Here is a 20107-nt window from a genome sequence, read left to right as displayed (position 1 = left end):
CTACATTCACTAAAGCTAAAAGGGCGATGAGATGGGATGCTGACAGAGAATGTTATCTTGACTCCATGGGAAACATTGTTGTTGATTCAAAAACCATCAATCTTGACACCATGATTCAATAAATTGCTGAAGAAGAAGAAGGTTGGCAAAGATTATGGTGGGGAGGTGGAGAAGAGAAAGTAGAAGAAAAAGAGAAAGAGAAAGAGCAGCAGCCAAAGAAGATTGATGATGGGATCATCGATACTTCACAGGAATTTACCGCTGAAAATTTGAAGAAGATGGCTGATAAAGTTCTTGCTGCAAAAGAACTTGAGGTAGATACTAGTTCTGGAACTGAGTCCAAAGATAAGGTCAGTTCAAATGATACACACGAGTCAGGTAAGAAAGATAAATCTGAGAACAACTGCAAAAATTTCATGAAAGAGTGTGATACGCGCAAAATGCAACATATAAATTATACCAATTGTGGCATAAAACTAACCCTTTTTTAGTACTAATGTTGGAAAAAGTGTGCTTTTGTCTTCCTTTTGTATTTTCAGGATTAAATGAGCTCAAATTAACAAAAGAAGCAAAAAGACAGCAAAATCTAACATAAATACAAGAAAAGGGACAAAAGTGGATTGCCCGACCCCTCGACAGCATCCTCCCAAGCAAAACAAAGAAGACAGAAGACTGAACACGCCCCGTGCTCAGCGAGCACGGGGCCGTGCCCAAGAAGCAGCAGAAAAGACAAACTAATAGAAGCTTCTATTGCCCACCACGGGGCCGTCCCCAGCGGACACGGGGGCGTGGTCAGAGTACTGCAGGCGCATTTATTGTAATTGCGAATTACAATTAATGAAGAGAGAGAGTGTCAGACGGACACGGGGCCGTGCCCAGGCTTCTGTTCAGCCTATAAATAGGAGTGCTTGGAGCCATTTCAACTCATCCCTTAGCACACCACCTCTCTCACACTTCACCCACCACCCACCACCATCACAACACCATCATCCACCACCATCATCCATTGTCCATCATAGAGTGTGTGAGTCGTCTCGGAATCCAAGATTGATCGTAAGAGTTCTTGACAATCAAAGTCCATGTTTGCCTAAGTCTCTTACATCACTTGGTGAAGACAAGTGTCTAGTGTAATACTTTTTATTTTTAATCTTTTGCACTTTTTATTTGGTTTTGTGTTAATGACTTTAATAACTAGTTTCTTATGTTGAAAGTGATTATTCCTTATCGTTTGTCCGTGGTGTCTTGACATTATTTTACTGTCTATATAAAATAAAAGATTTTCACCATTCATATCTCCACGGTCTATATGGAGGTATGTTCGCTACCTGGTCGGGGGTTAAGGGAACGATTTGGTAAGAGTCTTGCCCTTGTTCAGCGTTTAGAGGTCCTGCAAGGGACCTGGGTCAAATTTAGTAGGATCTCCTTCAATACCCAAAGGTATTGGATGGCGGGGATCCAAACTCTTTGACCCCTCATAAGTTAAACTACTACTAATAATATAATCCGGCTACTTAGGACTGTATCCCTGCTGACTCAGACTACTTAGTCGAGGGTAACGTCACCTTCAAAAGAGGGGCCTACCATAATTTGCATTAATAACTTAATTAATTATCTTTCAATAATCCTACCCTTTAGGATTGTATCCTTGCTGACTCAAACTACTGGGTTGAGGGTAACGTCACCTTCAAAAGAGGGGCCTACTACAATAACTAAGATAATCTCTTAAACAAGTGCAAAAGTGCGAAAATAATCAAAGGTTACACTACACACGAGTCGGATCCAAGTGATTCATCTTGTCTATCTGTTTTTATTTTTATTTTTATTTTTCAGCATTTAGTTAGTTTTATTTTATTAGTTTTAAAATCTTTTCTAACATTTTGATTTGATTAGACGTTGAGGATAAACCGGTACTAAAAGCTCTTGTGTCCTTGGATGATCTCGGTATCTTACCAACACTATACTACGTCCACGATGGGTGCACTTGCCCATATGTGTGTTTAGTGTTAGTAAATATCGTGTTTTATAAATTTAAAACTTGGCTAAAAAGTGTAAAAAGGGCTTAAAATACATACCTAAAACATATACACACTAACACGCATCAAGTTTTTGGCGCCGTTGTCGGGGACACAAGGATTTTAAGAAAGTTAGGAATCAGCGGCCTAATCATTTTTTTTTATTTTCTTTTATCTTTTTTAGGATTTTTCTAGTTTTTCAGCTTCTGCGGAGCTCAGCACGGGCCGTGCCTGGTCAGACACGGGCCGTGCCCAGCAGTGTTACTGGCAGTTTTTAGTTTTCCGAGTTACAGAAGGCTGACCACGGGGCCGTGTCGGTGCAACACGGGGCCGTGTCCAACTCTCCAGTAACAGGGATCCGGAAAACAATCACTGTAACTCCGACCACGGGCCGTGTTCACTGAGCACGGGGCCGTGGTGAACCTTCTGACCAACATTCTTTTCTGTTTTTGTTGCAGGACTTGGAACCAGACGCCACCTCTACGTAGTGTATGAGCTCCAGTTCTAATAAAGACATAAAAGAACCTCTAGAAGAACCCAAACGCTTTCTCATAAAAAGACTAAAAGCTAAAAACCAAGAGAAGGTTTCGGGGAACCCACTTCCAATGGCAGACCAACGTACCCTCATGGATTATCTACGACCCACCGTAGGTAATCTCGGCGCCGCTATCAATGCACCGAATGTTGAAGCCAATAACTTCGAACTTCGGCCGCATTTGATACAGATGCTTCAAAACTCTGCAACCTTCCATGGGCTTGCGGACGAGGATCCCCATCTACATATTACTAATTTCTTAGAAATATGTGATACCTTTCGGATCAATGGAGCATCAAATGACGCCATCCGCCTCCGAATGTTTCCTTTTTCACTAAAAGACCGAGCAAAGACTTGGCTTAACGCCCTCCCAGCTGGATCGGTAAACACCTGGGATGAACTAGCCCAAAAATTTCTATATAAGTATTTCCCTCCCGCTAAAACGACTAAATTAATGACTGAAATTAATACCTATTCACAAGAGGACGGGGAATCCTTATATGAAACTTGGGAAAGGTTCAAAGAGCTATTGCGAAAGTGTCCTCATCACGGTCTTGCGATATGGCAACAAGTATCCACTTTCTATAATGGGTTGTTGCCACACACAAAACAAACACTTGACTCTAGCTCCGGGGGACTTTTGGGTAATCACCGCCCGCATGAAATATATAATCAACTTGAGGAAATTGCTCAAACCAATTTCCAGTGGCACACTCCCGAGGCAATAAATCTATTGCCCGGGCGCCCATAAGGTTGATGAAAGCACCTCTTTACAAGCCCAAATCGAGGCCCTTTCTTCTAAAATTAAAAAAGTTAGAGATGACAAAAACAGTCTCGGTTATGGCTTGTGAAGGGGGTGGTGGGCCACATGAAAATTGGAGTTGTATGAAAGAAACAGATGATCAAACAGAATCGGTAAACTATATTGATAATAGATCTAGGCCGTCGGGTCCCCCAACGGGCACCTACAACCAAGGATGGCGAAACCACGCTAACCTTGGTTGGAGAGAACCCGACAATAGTAGTAACCAAAAAAATCAACGAACAAACTTTCAACAACCAAGAAATGAGTCACAAAATTTCCCTCAACAACAAGGTGGACGAGAAAGGCTTGAAGATACTATATCTCGCCTTATCTCCGACACTGAAAAGAAAAACACGGATAGGTTTCTACAATTAGAATCAAATTTTAGAAATCAACAAGCTAGCATACAAAACATCGAAAAACAAATAAATCAACTAGCCCAAAATTTCTCCGAGAGACTGCAAGGCGCGTTACCAAGTAATACTGAAACAAACCCAAAGGCGTAAGTTCATCTCATCACCTTACGGAACCGTACCGTGGGTCCCGCGGAAGGGCCACCGCCTACTGAGGAGATAACATCACCGCCCCATCAAGAGAAGGTTACTCCTCCACCATCAGAGCCTACCAAGGCTCCTCCGGTTCCGTACCCCGGTAGGTTAATCCGTCAAAAGACCAATGAGCAATTCGCAAAATTCGAAGGTCTACTAAAACAATTGCATGTTAACATTCCTTTCATTGACGTTCTAACCCAAATGCCTAAATACTCTAAGTTCATGAGGGACTTCCTCACTCATAAAAGGAAAATTGAAACATCGCAATTAGTTAACTTAGGCGAAGAATGCTCCGCCCTCGTACTCAACAAACTCCCCCAAAAGAAAATTGATCCCGGAAGCTTCACAATTCCGTGCTCGATCGGGGACTCCCCCGTTCGTAATGCACTAGCCGACCTTGGGGCTAGCATTAACCTCATGCCCGCATCAATGTTCAAAAGACTCGGCCTAGGAAAAACGAGTCATACAAAAATGAGTATACAACTTGCTGATCGATCCGTCAAATTCCCGCAAGGTGTCATTGAAAATCTCCTAGTCAAGGTCGACAATTTCGTCTACCCGGCCGACTTTGTCATACTTGATATGGAAGAAGACACTGAAGTCCCCCCTCGTAGTAGGGAGACCATTTCTTGCCAACGCACAAGCAGTGGTGGACATGAATGACGGAACACTCACTTTAAAATATGGGGATAATTAAGTAAAGTTCGGGGTTGGGAAGAGAATAGAGGACGATGACCCGGTCAATTACATGAAGGTTATTGATTCGAGTTTGGATGATGCTCTCCGATGGTGCAACATGGGATGCAAACATCCCGCTCGGAAAACATATAACCTCACCTTGGGTCTAGCCAAGGACCCTTCTAAACGTGGTGCACCACAGAGGCATTCCGCGGAACTATCCTTATTTTAGTTTAATCTTTTAGTTTTAATTTGCAGGAATAAAACACACTCGGGATGGTCAAGGATAACAAGCGAAACGAGAAACATGGCCCCATGCACTAAAACAGGGCCATCCGACAACAAATTCTTCATTACAGTAAGCTCAGCACGGGCCGTGTTCAGCCAACACGGCCCCGTGCTGAACATCCTGCAGAAAATTGCCCAGTTCAGGTAACTGGACACGGACCGTGTTCACTGAACACGCCTCCGTGTCCAGGCTTCTGTTTCTTTTCTTTAATTTTTGTTACTGGCACATGAACACGGGGCCGTGCCCGGTCACCACGGGGCCGTGTCCGGATTGCCAGTAACATAAAATTTTGCTTTTAACACTATTTTACACATTCAATCAACCTAAAAACTTATTTTTGGGACACATTGAGGACAATGTGTAATTTAAGTGTGGGGGGATGCTAAAACCTTGAATTTTGCAAGTCCTAATAACAAGCCTTACACAAAACTCTATTGGAATCGCTAATCACCCCAAATTTTTTTCAAAAATTTTCAAATTTTTTTACTTGTCTAAGTTTAAGTTGGGAATTCTAATTCTAACAAGGTTATATTTTTACAAATTTAAAACCGACATCGTCGTGATAAAAAGAACCAACATAAGAAAATTATGAAACGTCATGACAAGCTTAGTTAAAATTTGATTATATATACTTGATCACGTAAAAACCCATTCCCACAAAAGTGAGTTTTGAGCCTTTATAGAGCATACAAATATACATCTTTACACTAAATGCTCGTTTTTCGTTTCTTGTGTGAATAGCCGCTTGGTTCTTATGACTCTAGAACTTGCCACGATAATTCATTCCCGGTCCTTACCAACTTAAACCCAAGTAAGTAAATGATGGAGGCATTAGGACTAACCCTTTTTCTTTCAACACCATTATTTTCATTTTTCTTTTCACCTACCAAAAAATTCCCCCTAGTTAACCCCTTTGAGCCTAAACCTTTTCATTTCTTAACCCAAAACCCTTTTACCCACCAAAACCCCTTTTTCATTTTTAACCCCTTATTTTAGTAACAAAGTTTGGTTTTCGTGTGACTCTTGAAAAAAAATATGAATGATGATGAAGTTGGAAATAAACAAACAAAGCTCCTCAAACAAAAGCTTGTTTGAATAAATACTTCATTAAAAATAAAAAGTCACAAAAAACAAAATGTTTTACGAAAACCAACGCTTTTTACGCCTTTCGCCATTTTCAACTAACTACTAACCCAACCACCCACCTTTAGCCCAAGTCTAACCCTTCACCCAAAAAGTCCTTTTGATATTTACAAAGGTATAAAGTTAAAAAGGAGGAGGATTGATTGCTTGGCAAGCTTATGGTAGAAATAAGTTCCACGTCGCTCTCGAGTGATTCACTAAAAATACACCTTCGGCCGAGTGTGAGTGATTTCCCCCGTGAGGTATGTGAACTTTTATATAAATAGAATTTTAAAAAAGGTATGTTATGCCTTAATAAATAATTTATCTTATGAAATGTTTTTAATAAATCATGACGAATAGGATTGTAAACAAATAAAAATAAAACCTAAACGATCTTGGAAAATCCCGACACTCTATGACAAGCCCAAAAACCTTCTCTTCTACCCATTCCATTTGGGAGTGAATAAAGCCACATTATAAAGAGTTTTGCTTAAGGACAAGCAAAGATTCAAGTGTGGGGTATTTGATACGCGCAAAATGCAACATATAAATTATATCAATTGTGGCATAAAACTAACCCTTTTTTAGTACTAATGTTGGAAAAAATGTGCTTTTGTCTTCCTTTTGTATTTTCAGGATTAAATGAGCTCAAATTAACAAAAAAAGCAAAAAGACAGCAAAATCTAACATAAATACAAGAAAAGGGACAAAAGTGGATTGCCTGACCCCTCGACAGCATCCTCCCAAGCAAAACAAAGAAGACAGAAGACTGAACACGCCCCGTGCTCAGCGAGCACGGGGCCGTGCCTAAGAAGCAGCAGAAAAGACAAACTAATAGAAGCTTCTATTGCCCACCACGGGGCCGTGCCCAGCGGACACGGGGGCGTGGTCAGAGTACTGCAGGCGCATTTATTGTAATTGTGAATTACAATTAATGAAGAGAGAGAGTGTCAGACGGACATGGGGCCGTGCCCAGGCTTCTGCTCAGCCTATAAATAGGAGTGCTTGGAGCCATTTCAACTCATCCCTTGGCACACCACCTCTCTCACACTTCACCCACCACCCACCACCATCACCCATTGTCCATCATAGAGTGTGTGAGTCGTCTCGGGATCCAAGATTGATCGTAAGAGTTCTTGACAATCAAAGGCCATGTTTGCCTAAGTCTCTTACATCACTTGGTGAAGACAAGTGTCTAGTGTAATACTTTTTATTTTTAATCTTTTGCACTTTTTATTTGGTTTTGTGTTAATGACTTTAATAACTAATTTCTTATGTTGAAGGTGATTCTTCCTTATCGTTTGTCCGTGGTGTCTTGACATTATTTTACTGTCTATATAAAATAAAAGATTTTCACCATTCATATCTCCACGGTCTATATGGAGGTATGTTGGCTACCTGGTCGGGGGTTAAGGGAACGGTTTGGTAAGAGTCTTGCCCTTGTTCAGCATTTAGAGGTACTGCAAGGGACCTGGGTCAATTTTAGTAGGATCTCCTTCAATACCCAAAGGTATTGGATGGTGGGGATCCAAACTCTTTGACCCCCTCATAAGTTAAACTACTATTAATAATATAATCCGGCTACTTAAGACTGTATCCCTGCTGACTCAGACTACTTAGTCGAGGTAACGTCACCTTCAAAAGAGGGGCCTACCATAATTTGCATTAATAACTTAATTAATTATCTTTCAATAATCCGACCCTTTAGGATTGTATCCTTGCTGACTCAAACTACTGGGTTGAGGGTAACGTCACCTTCAAAAGAGGGCCCTACTACAATAACTAAGATAATCTCTTAAACAAGTGCAAAAGTGCGAAAATAATCAAAGGTTACACTATACACGAGTCGGATCCAAGTGATTCTTCTTGTCTATCTGTTTTTTTTTATTTTTATTTTTCAGCATTTAGTTAGTTTTATTTTCTTAGTTTTAAAATCTTTTCTAACATTTTGATTTGATTAGACGTTGAGGATAAAGCTCGTACTAAAAGCTCTTGTGTCGTTGGACGACCTCGGTATCTTGCCAACACTATACTACGTCCATGATGGGTGCACTTGCCCATATGTGTGTTTAGTGTTAGTAAATATCGTGTTTTATAAATTTAAAACTTGGCTAAAAAGTGTAAAAAGGGCTTAAAATATATACCTAAAACATATACACACTAACACGCATCAGAGTGGAAAGTTTGTAGTACAATCACTTACCTTAGTGGTAAGAAAGTTGAATATCTGAATCGTAGAGTCAGAAGTGTTGAAGATCAGATCCTTAACCGTGATAAATTGTTGAAAGCTTCGAACGACAGATTAAAAGAATTATCTGACAAAATTGAAAATGATAAAATTGACAAAGAAAGAGTTAGGAAAGAAAACGAAGAGTTAGTTCTTAAAAATCTTCAGATTTTAGAAAAATATGAGAAGCTAAAACGAACGGTTAAAGATTCTGATGAAAGAAATGGTAAGACAACTAAAGAAAATCTTCAACTGTCGGGAGTTCTTAGGGTAAAAGAAGAGTTAATCAACCAGCAACTGGATGAAATTGATAAGTTTAAGCTTCAGTTCCAAGAAGCTCAAATTGAAAATGAACGCATCCAGTTGAAACTAAAAAGTTACAACTCCGCAAGCTTTGTTTTGCAACACATTGTTCCCAAACCCATCGGGAAAAACAAAGCAGGCGAAGATGTCTTTTCGGATGGAACAGGGGTGGGGTACCATCAAGTTCCACCACCAGTTCTAAACAATTATTCGAAAAAACAATCAGGGTTGGTTAATGATGAAGATGATAATGAAGTGAAACTTCCGGACACAATTGATGTCACATTCACATCATCGTCCGATGAGGATAGTGTCCAATCTGAGATTGTTAAAAGCATGGCTGAAAATGTATTGAAAACTGATAGTGACACTACTGGGGATGATGAATGTTTCTTGGACAAATACATTCCGAAGCCAAAATCCAAAAACAACTTAAATGAAGAACCTACTCTTGTCATGTACAAGATGTCGGGATCGGATAAGTTGTATTCGGATTCTGAGTTTCCACTGGAGAATGTTAATGTTGCTAAATTGACAAATGTGTTCAAACTGGTTAAAATTGATCGGTCTGAAGTAAAAAATTTGAATCAGACAAAGAGGCAAATGAATTTTGAAAAAGATAAATCTTACTATAAAAAACCTGTTGTTCCACCACGTTTTTATAACAACAATCAAAACAGATGGTCGGGTGGTTATCAGGGTGGTAAGAATTATCAAAGAAAGAATTTTCAAAACAAGAAGTTCGTTGAGAAGAAAGTGTTTGTGAAAAGTTCAAGTTCGAGTTCACTTTCTGATGAAGAGTCTAAAATCTTTTCAAAATCAAACAAATAGTTCTTTGAGAAGAAGGCCTCACAGCCTCAGTCTGAAGGCACAAGTCGGGTAGTTGACACCCGAACATGTTTCAAGTGTAATCAAGTTGGACATATTGCATGAAAGTGTACCAACTTGAAGTCTAAGACTGAAGTTGTTGAGATTCAGAAAAGGAAAGTTGATGTGAAAGGAAAAGCTCCATTGGTTGTTGAGAAAAAGGTTTTGAAAAATGACAACACCAAAGTTAAAACTGAACCTGTTAAAAATGTGATAACTAAAAATGACATGTTTTACAAACGGGTTGCATCATCTCAACAAACATGGAAGCCGAAAGTTGTTGAAAAGAAAACAATTTCTCCAAAACCAAAGGTTTCAGAGTCAGAAAAACAATCATCTTCTACCACACCAGTAAAGATGAATGTTCCTTTGGATTACTATGTAAAACTTGAGAAAGAAATGCAAAAGTCTGAGAAGAAAGATGTTTCAACGAAAGACCAACCATCTGGTCAACCTCAGAAAGATGAGTTTTTCTTATACAAAGAGGTTGAGGTTGGGTCTAAAGAAAGCTTGAAGATCAATGATAAGAATTTTCCACCATTGATCAACAAAAGAACTGTTCTTGATGTCCAGTTACCTCAGTCGATAGAGGCTTGGGTAGCACCAAAATCTAACTAAGTGTTTTTGATATATGCAGGAGCTTCCAAGATCCGTTTCACGATGGATTATGGATAGTGGAGCTTCTCGGCACATGACGGGGAAGAAGACTCTGCTGTATGATGTTAGAGGGTTTAATGGAGGTTACATAGGTTTTGCAGGAAATCAAGGAGGTAGAATTATTGGAGAAGGAACATTATCCAATGGCATTGTCACGTTTGAAAGAGTTAACTACATTGCCGAGCTGGAGAATAATCTTCTGAGTATTTCTCAGATCTGTGATATGATGTATACAACACACTTCACTGACAAAGAGTGTTTGATCTTGAAACCAGGATTTGTTGTTCCCGAAGAATGGGTTATCATGAGAGCACCTAGAGTCAATGATCTGTACGTGTTGGACATGAGCGTAGCTACTACTACCATGGGTCAGGCTCATTGTTTTATGTCTAAAGCAACAGAGAAAGAATCGACGTTGTGGCACCGAAAGATGGGTCATATACATTTACGAAAAATAAATCACCTGGTGCGCAATGATTTAGTAACTGGTGTTCATTTGAAAAGTTTCCATCTGGAAGGAGAGTGCATTAGCTGCGTCAAAGGGAAGCAGAAGAAGAAATCACACCCTCAAAAGAAAATCAATTCAGTCTCAAGACCTTTAGAGAGACTTCATATGGACTTGTTCGGTCCAGTGAACGTCAAAAGTATAACTGGTGATCTCTATTGTCTCGTAGTTACTGACGATTATTCCAGATTTTCGTGGGTTTCATTTCTGAAGACGAAAGATGAGACGTTTGAAAGTTTGATGGCATTGTTCAGAAAGATTGAAAACTTGTACCAAGCACGAATCAGAAGACTCCGAAGTGACAATGGTACTGAGTTTAAGAATAACAAGATGGAAGAGTACTGTGATGAAAGAGGTATATTGCAAGAATTTAGTGCTCCTTACACTCCGCAGCAAAATGGAGTAGCATAAATAAGAACATGAGGCTAATTGAAACGGCCAGGACGATGCTTGCTGATTCAAAGTTACCAATCAATTTTTGGGCAGAAGCAATGCCAGCCGCTTGCTATACTCTCAACAGGGTTCTCACTGTCAAGAAATTCAACAAAACGTGTTTCGAGCTGATCAACAACCGCAAGCCAAACCTAAAGTATTTAGAACCGTTTGGGTCTCCCTGCACCGTTCTAGAGCCTTTTGGTAAATTTGGTCCAAAGAGCATCGAAGGGATTTTTATAGGTTATTCAAGTCCACTAAGACGTGTCTTTGTTCCAAGCTTAAAGCGGATCATTGAAGCATCGAATGTTGAGTGTCAAGGTTATTCAATGCCACCACAGAATCCAGGCGACTCATGGTGTTTTAATTACGATACTTTGTGGGATTCATTTGACATGGAAGAAGAAACAGAGGAAGAAACAAAGTTCTTTGATGAGTTGGATATTCTGAGAGATTATGAGTCATCAGGAGAAAGGTTTCCAGCTGAATATTCTAGAAGACCACGACAAACTTCAAATGATGATGAAGTCGGTCCAAGCAATGCTGGTGAACATGATGATATTCAACAATCTTCAGAACAGGCTCCTGATAATCAGACGGCAGTCAATGAGAATTTAGAATCTGATATTGGGCTAGTATTTGATCGTGGTGATTCAGATTCTGAGGGGGAGCAGATCCAGATTTCAAGTCAAACAAATCCAGTTGGTGAACACGATGTAAACCAGAATATCACTAATCTGGAAGGCAGGGTAGATGTTCTAGGCGAGGCGATGCCAAGAACTCCTTCATACCATCCAGAAGAGCTGATTATTGGAGAATTGCAGTCAGACATCCGCACAAGACGACAAATTGACCAAGGCCTTACTTGTTTTTATTCTATAGTAGCACCTTTGCAAACTGAGTTTTCACTAAGTTGTTTTATTTCGCAGATCGAACCGCGAACTTACAAAGAGGCGCTAACTGAAGATTCTTAGGTCAATGCTATGCAAGAAGAGTTGAGTCAATTCGAGATGTTAGGAGTGTGGAAGTTAGTAGATTTGCCTGATGGTCACAGGAAAATTAACACAAAATGGGTGTTTAAATGCAAGAGAGATGACCGAGGGGTTGTTGTGCGAAACAAAGCTCGACTCGTAGTCTAGGGCTTTAGTCAGCAGGAGGGTATAGATTTCACTGAAGTGTATGCTCCTGTGGCTCGACTAGAAGCGATTAGAATCTTTCTGGCATTCGCATCGTGGAAGGGATTTAAAGTGTTTCAGTTAGATGTGAAATCGGCGTTTCTCTAAGGGAAGGTAAAAGAGGAGGTATATGTCAGACAACCACCGGGCTTCACCGATCCAATCCACAAAGACAAGGTCTACTTATTGGATAAGGCGCTGTATGGTTTACACCAGGCCCCGAGAGCTTGGTACGAGACATTGTCTCAACACCTGCTAGCCAACAGCTTCTTCCGTGGAAAAGTGGATGCTACTCTCATCACCAAAGAGGTCGACAGACATCTTCTGATAGTTCAGATATACCTGGACGACATCATATTTGGGTCAACGAATGAAAATTTGTGCAAAGATTTTGAATCAGTTATCATGTATCCGACGTGCCTCGCAGCACAGTTTCAGTCAAGCCCCAGAGCTTAACTGCTTCAAGACCCGATATCATGTATCCGACGTGCCTCACAGCACAGTTTCAGTCAAGCCCCAGAGCTTCGCATATGGTGATTGTGAAACGGATATTACGCTACCTGAAAGGAACTCCATCGTTGGGGTTGTGGTATCCAAAAACAGGCGATTTCACGCTCGAAGGGTATTCTGATTCCGACTACGGAAGCTGCAAAGTTAACGCAAAATCAACAACAGCGGGTTGTCAGTTTTTCGGACCACGTTTGGTCACCTGGCAATGTAAGAAGCAAACCTCTGTGGCTCTATCCACATGTGAAGCGGAGTATCTATCTGCTAGCAGTTGCTGCTCTCAGATCTTGTGGATCCAGCAACAGATGCGCGACTACGGTTTGCAATTTCTTAACACCCATATCTTTGTTGATAATGAGGATGCGATAAATATTACGAAAAATCCTCTTCATCACGCTAAAACGAAACATATCGAAATTCGTCATCACTTCATCCGAGATTGCTTCAAGAAGAAGTTGATACGTATTGAGAAAATCCACACTGACGAACAGAAAGCTGATTTACATACCAAAGCTTTTGACAAAACTCGTTTTAAATATCTTTTAAAACTAAATGGTATGAAGCTTCTATCGGTGTCGGATGGGATTATTGGCGTTGATGAGGATAACATTGTAGATGATGATGTTGAGAAACAATCTGCAATGGTTTGTCGATTTTTTACTTGTTTTGGTATTTACGGGGAGTATTATATTTTTAGAAAATACAAAAACAGTAAAAAATTCAAAAATCCAAAAACATGAGAAAATTTCAAAATCCAAAAACAATAGAAACCTGAAAAAGAGCTTGTGTAAAAAGGGAAAATGATAGTACATCGGCTTGACAATTACGGTATGCTAAAGAAATGTAAAGTTTAAAAGTGTTAAACAGTCTCGCTGATGATGTGTCGATAGGTTTTTGTACATTTAGTAAATCTTGTTTGGGATATAAACCTAAATTTCAAACTTGCTTATTTTGTGGGGAACAAATCTTGGATATATAGGTAACCCCTGAAATCTTGTTTGAAAGGTCCCTCTTTCTGAGATACTAGGTCTTTATACTCAGTGATATCTGGGGGTATTATTACGGGACTTCTGATCTTGCGGAAGCAATGGCCTAGTCCCCGTATAATACTTTCTGCATTGCTTGAAATATAGCATCACCCTCAGCATAAAAAATGATGACACATTGAAAAATGTTAATCATGTGCTGTTAAAGAAAATATTCTCTAAAGGGAACACACCTTAAGTCGAACCATCATCTCTCTGCTGAACGGAAGTTCTGACCTGAGCTCTCACGGTTTCGCATCTAACCCTTTTACAGATATCATCTGTGGTATACTCACTTGTAAGACTGAATATTGGGATCTGGATATAGGAGTATATTCAAGAGGTGGGACACACATATAAGTTTAAGTCATTAATTCACCTAAATCATATCCTGATCAGATTGAAGTTTGTATGAAAATTTAAGAGGATTAGCATATCGACAATCTAAGTGAATTGTTTAAGGCTTAGTATGTTATCAAGTTTAATGGTTCTAGTAACTTGTCGTAAGCTGATATGATTCCCTAACACGCTCATCAAAAATATGTCTGTAAATAGTTTACTTTCATTGCATTTTAATTTCTGTAATTCATTTTCTAGTTTAGAACTTTTATTCAAAATCCAAAAAGATTTTTTATTTCTGATTTATTTTCCGACAAACCAAAGTGGAGAGTTGATCTTCAGATTCAAAAGGTTGGAGCGGATGCAGAAAGATTCTAAGCTGGATGATGAGTTAGGAGCTTAACATGATGATTGAAAAATTGGAAAGTTTAATCAAGTTCATTAATTTGAAACTTGTAATTTTTAGAAAATGTTTGAAAATGTTTGAACAATATCAATTTGTTTTGTCAACAGATCAACCAAGGTCATTCAATTGGACTTGGTAGATAAATTGAGTAATCAGGGTCATTAACTTGGACCTGAATACTTAAGTGGATTTCTAAAACTGATGAACAGTTAATAGTGTTTAAGATTGTATAGATTGTAATGTTATATGTTTGAGAAACAGAAAACAGGAATCAAAATCCCCATGGCAACGAAAATGTCAAAGTTTGAACCAGAATTCAAGTCCCAATTTATCGAGAGGGGGAGTCTGCGAAAGGGGGAGTCAGAATTCTGGAGCAACATTCAAAGGGGAGATTGAAGGTTAAAGTTTGAATATAGAAGATTGAAGGATGCTTTTACAATGTCAAGATAATTCAAGGCAGAGAACGAAAGATCAAGACTAAAGACTGAAGACAGGATGCTAAAGACTTCGTCAACATCCAAGGGAGAGTCTGTTAGTGCACTGATGTCTGTTAACTTCATCTGTATTGAGTCTTGTATTGTACTAGATAGATCAGGGCACGGAAATCGAGTAAACCAAGTTTATGGGTAATTCCGCATGAAAGTATAATTCCGCATGGAAATATAGTTTCGCACGGAATATTAATCTCGCATGATTGTAATTCCGCGTGAGTTAATTTCGCATAGAATTAAGTCTCGTGTGAACCGTTCATGCGGAATTACATCCCCTATAAATACCTGATGCCCCTGATTCATTTCGTACGGAATTAGTGTGTGAAGAGCCGAGGTGCTGCCGAAATTTTGTCAGAATTGTTTGTAAAAGCTCAGGAAATCAATATAAGAAGAAAATTAAAGGAAAACAAGTTGTTTGACATCATTTACATTGATTCCGCCTTTGTATTTGATGATGAACTACTCAGATTGACTGTTTAGGGTCACACGACGATCCAACAGTTTGGATTACGGAGTATACAGCCTTTTTCCAGCGTCTCGAACCATTAGCTTGGGTTTGGATGTTAAGAAGGTCTTTCAGACTGAAAATAAAGAACCTTGGGCACCTGGTCCATTGGGCCACAAAGTCCCATATGAGTTGAGCGAAGCAACAATCAACAATTAAATGGTACGTCGTTTCAGCCCCCAACTCACATAGTCTGCACGTTTAAGAAACAATCTGCACGTTTCTTCTATGTAGAGCCACCATGTTCGGGATCCGATCTAGTAAAATTCTCCAAGCGAGGAAATTTACCTTTAACGGAACCCACTTGTTCCACTCGAACCCGACTCATAAATCTGGAAATCTGGCAGTTTGAAGCTTATTCCTCAGACTCTTAACCGTAAAAAAACCTGATGGTTCAAGGCTCCATCTCCAAGTGTCCGACCCTTATCCGAATTCGACCAGCATCAATTCGTATGTAAGCTCCTCAATCTGATACAATTCTTCCGTGTCAGCCGGTTCGCGAGTCCACATAAATTTTATAGAAGTGATGCCATTTTCTAATGTCAAACTATCTGAAATTGTTGCACCCTTTTGTTTCTCCAACCCGAAAGCCCTCGGGAACCTTGACTCCAGAGTTATCTATTTCTTCTCCTTCTTTACATATTTTTAATGGCTTCAAAGAACTCTAAAAACCACAAACTCTCCATCCGTCAACAATGTTCCACAAGGTTCAAATGCTCCATTTGTAGTGGGAACATTATCGCATAGCCGCAATATGGATATTTGGTGCAATTGGGATTTAGTCGAGATGAGCGATGGTTCGCAAAAGGCACAATGCAAGCATTGTGGCTCCTTGTTAAGCAAGGACTCTAATTCCACTTTAATGAAGCATGCCAAAAAGTATTGCAAAGGTCTAAAAGATTTGACACCCGGTCAAGTTCAACTTTCAAAAGATGGTAAGATTTTCCGCTACGAACAAAAGATAACTCGTGATAGGATGGAGTCATCAAAAAAGCGTTGCCTTTTGGACACTTTGACGACCCCGATCTCACTAAGCTAATTAGGGATACGCTTCAACCTAGCTACAAACATGTAAGTCGTCGAACTTTAAAACGTCATTGTTTAAATATATGGGAAAATGCAAGAAAAGATTTAATAGCATTTTTTCAAAATTTAAAGACTTGTGTAAATTTAACTACTGATGTGTGGTCGGCTCCACACGGTTTACCCGAATCATACGTTTGTGTCACCGCTCATTGGGTTGATCCCAATACATGACAAATGATGAAGCGTACGATCGCATTTGAAGAGTTTCCTTCTCCTCATACGGGATAAAATATATATAAAATTATGAATGCCACAATTATAAAATATTGTTTAGAGGATAAAATATTTTCAATATCTTTCGATAACGCCTCAAACAACTCAAATGCGATCCAAAAACTAAAGTTGAAGTACAAACCAATTTGTGATGGTGTTTTTTTCCACACAAGATGTGTTGCTCATATTATTAATTTAATTGTGCAAGACGGTTTAAAAAATAAATTTGTAGCGGATTTTATTATAGCTTTTAGAACTATGCTTCAAGATGTTTTTAAAAGTGGTAAAGAAAGATATCAAGATTATAAAAAACTTTGTAAAGAAGTTAACCAAAAATTAATTGGTCCTAATTGGGATATCCCAACTCGTTGGAATTCAACTTGCCATATGTTTGAAATGGCTTTAAAAAAATGGGCACTTTAAAAGCATTTCATACAACTTTAAGTGATGACTACCAAGTCGACCCTTTTCCCGACACGGCTTGGAATAACATTCAAACACTAAGTAATTTTTTAAAAGTTTTCAAAAAAACAACAACTTTAATTTCTGGCGTTTATTATCCCACTAATTCTCGAGTTATTTCAGAATTATATTTGATAACAACTAATTTTAAAAAGTTTGAAAACTCAAGTGACATGTTGAGGAACATGTTGACACCAATGATCAATAAATTTAAAAAAATATTTTTTGGATTTACCACCCGTGTTTTTATGTGCCGCCGCTTTAAACCCAATTTTAAACGTAGCGGGTGTTAACGCGTTAGTTGATGAAATTTACGACAAGTTGGATATGCACGAGTTGGCTGCCGCCTTCATGAACTTCCCACAATTCTTACACCTAGCCATCTCATGGTTATCCGACATCAAACACAAATCAAAATATTTCCAAATTGCGGGGTTACGTTTGGTTTCTAAAACCAAAACAACTCCTTCTTCCGATGCCATATGTTCTTGTTCTTTGAATTTTGAATGTGTTTATAGAAGAAAGAAGATGGATGGAATGGATGCAATTTGAAATGAATGGACCGAAATCGATTTTTATATTTAAAAACCGATTCCTAACGGTACAAAAATTAAAAAAAAAACAGCTTTTTCAGTGGGAACCGGTTCTAAACAGTATGCAGCAGCTTTATTGAGAAACTCACTGTAACCGGTTTCAAATAGTACCCGTACCCTGTTCCACACAATACCCGTACCCGGTTCCATTGTACCCGAAACCGGTTACGCCGGTTCTAAATATATTGACATGTACCCGGGTTGTATCCGGAACCGGTTCCACTGAGAACCCGGGTCCACTCACTTGTATCCATACCCGGTTCCGGGTTGGAACCGGTTTTGGGTTTTAAGAATACCCGATTATGCCCATCTCTAGTCTCCCAGTAGAACTCGTTTTGTTTCCCAGGGTACAACAGTCGAAGCAATGTGTACTGCCAGAGCTGTCTCGAGGACCCAAAGTCTACCTTGAAACAAGAAGCAGCGAGATCAGAAGTTTGCAGAGAAGTGATCGCATTCACAGTGTTGTTGCTAGTGCCTTCTGCTGTTGACGAGATGTTGCATTTATACAACATCTGAGTTGAAACAGCCAAAAACGAATTAAAGGAGATAATTAAATTGCATTAAACGTCTTCAGTGCACTTTAACTCGTCATTTAATTGCCAGTCAAAACCATTGATTCGTCTGTTTCAAATGTTAAAATGAAACTGCTCTTTCATTAAAGTCTGGAAGCTTCTGTCGCGCGCGCACGCAGAACAGACACTCTGGCGCGCTCGCGCCACTTTGGCTCACTTTCTTTCGCCTCAGGTCTGCACCACTCATGCGCGCGTGCGCCTTGCCTCACTTTAATGCTCGGGCATGTATGCACCACTCACGCGCGCGTGCGATACGTCACCGGTGAACCTATACGAGCACGCCACACAGTTGCGCCATATTGGCTCACTTTAGTGCGCCGCGCGCACAAATCGGTGTTCATGCGCCAGTGCGCGCATACCATCCTTGTCATGTGACGTGTACCCGCGCGCCTGCCTGCCACCTGGTCCTTGCAGCCCATGTGCTTCACCACGCGCGTGCGGTCAAAAAATACAACGCCGGCTCTCAAGCGGCTCGCGGCGTTCGAAGGGCAAAGTGTGTCATCAAAGCGCCACATTGCGCCCATCGCCCACGCCGCGCGCGTGTGTGGCCTAGGGTGCTCCGCACCCCCCGTGAGTACACTAGTGTGTGCTTCCATGAAACATTAAGGATGGAGTGTTCCCACTTAAATACCTCTTTAAGTTTCATCTCTCCTCCTAGGTGGGACAAGGTGTCAGTTTCCCATTATTTCAGCTTTCAATGATTCAAACATCAAACTTTGAGCATCGATATCTCATTCATCTTAGCTCCGTTTTGGACGCGGTTTAGTTCGTTGTGAAGTTCTTCCAACATAGAACACAAACCCACAAATAAATGTATGAAATCTCGTTCATTTCATATATTTATTTCTAGTCCAAAATTAGAAAAAAATGCATTTTCTATATTTCTGAAAATTGTTATTTTCCCAAAATCTCTAACAATAATCGCTATAAACCTTTTATGCACATTGAATACTAGTGGGAATTCCCGCACGTTGCCGCGGATATTTATGTTAAAGTCTACCAAAATTACACATAATGACATATAATACTTCAATCCTCAAAGGAATGACAATCATTATAACCTCATATACCTCAAAAACCATTATACTCTTCCTTCTTATGATAATATATATATATATATATATATAATTCCAATAGTAGCTTGTTCCACGAATATGTCAGCTGTTGAAGTCTAGCAAAATTTACCTTACCTGCAATAGCATCCAAACAGACAAGTTAATGACATTGGTAATATAAACAATCTTTTTTTTTGAACGGCCAACATAATCAATCCCGAGCACTCTCGGGGCACCCACTAGACAAACGAAGTACTCTGAGAGTAACCCGAGTCCACCACCAATTCCGGGGAAAACCCAATAACCCACCTGTTCGTCGGCACGATAGTGAAATTACCGGTAAAATCCGTTTAGATCAAGGATCTATCGGTGCTTTCCCCGCACCCACCCCGTTCACCCTTATGAACATTGAATAAATTTAACATAATTTCATTAAAAAAAAAAAAAGATGACCTGAAACCAATGGGGCCTTTCCCGCACCCACCCCGTTCACTCTTACGTAGATCACTGATCACATGAATTCACGAAACATGTGAAAAAAATCAGTCCAACGGAAAGGAATTTGGCCGTTTCTTGGGTCGACCAATATCTTTTTCTTGTCGCGCCCCATTTACTATTTGAATTTGTTATCACCTTATTGGCAAATCACTTTCCATATTCTTTATAAAACCAGGAGCATATTGCTTAGGACT

General features: G+C 39.7%; 1 non-coding gene across 1 annotated transcript; it reads right to left on the bottom strand.

Annotated features, from left to right (window-relative positions):
- Window positions 1-2995: 2995 nt before the first annotated feature.
- On the bottom strand, window positions 2996-3102 carry LOC118487782. Its single transcript, XR_004882725.1, has one exon. It is a non-coding gene; the product is annotated as a small nucleolar RNA R71 (small nucleolar RNA).
- Window positions 3103-20107: the final 17005 nt, after the last annotated feature.

The sequence above is a fragment of the Helianthus annuus genome, chromosome 15, assembly GCF_002127325.2.
Source record: "Helianthus annuus cultivar XRQ/B chromosome 15, HanXRQr2.0-SUNRISE, whole genome shotgun sequence".
NCBI classification, from domain to species: Eukaryota; Viridiplantae; Streptophyta; class Magnoliopsida; order Asterales; family Asteraceae; genus Helianthus; species Helianthus annuus.
This window is presented reverse-complemented; position numbering and strand designations above follow the sequence as displayed.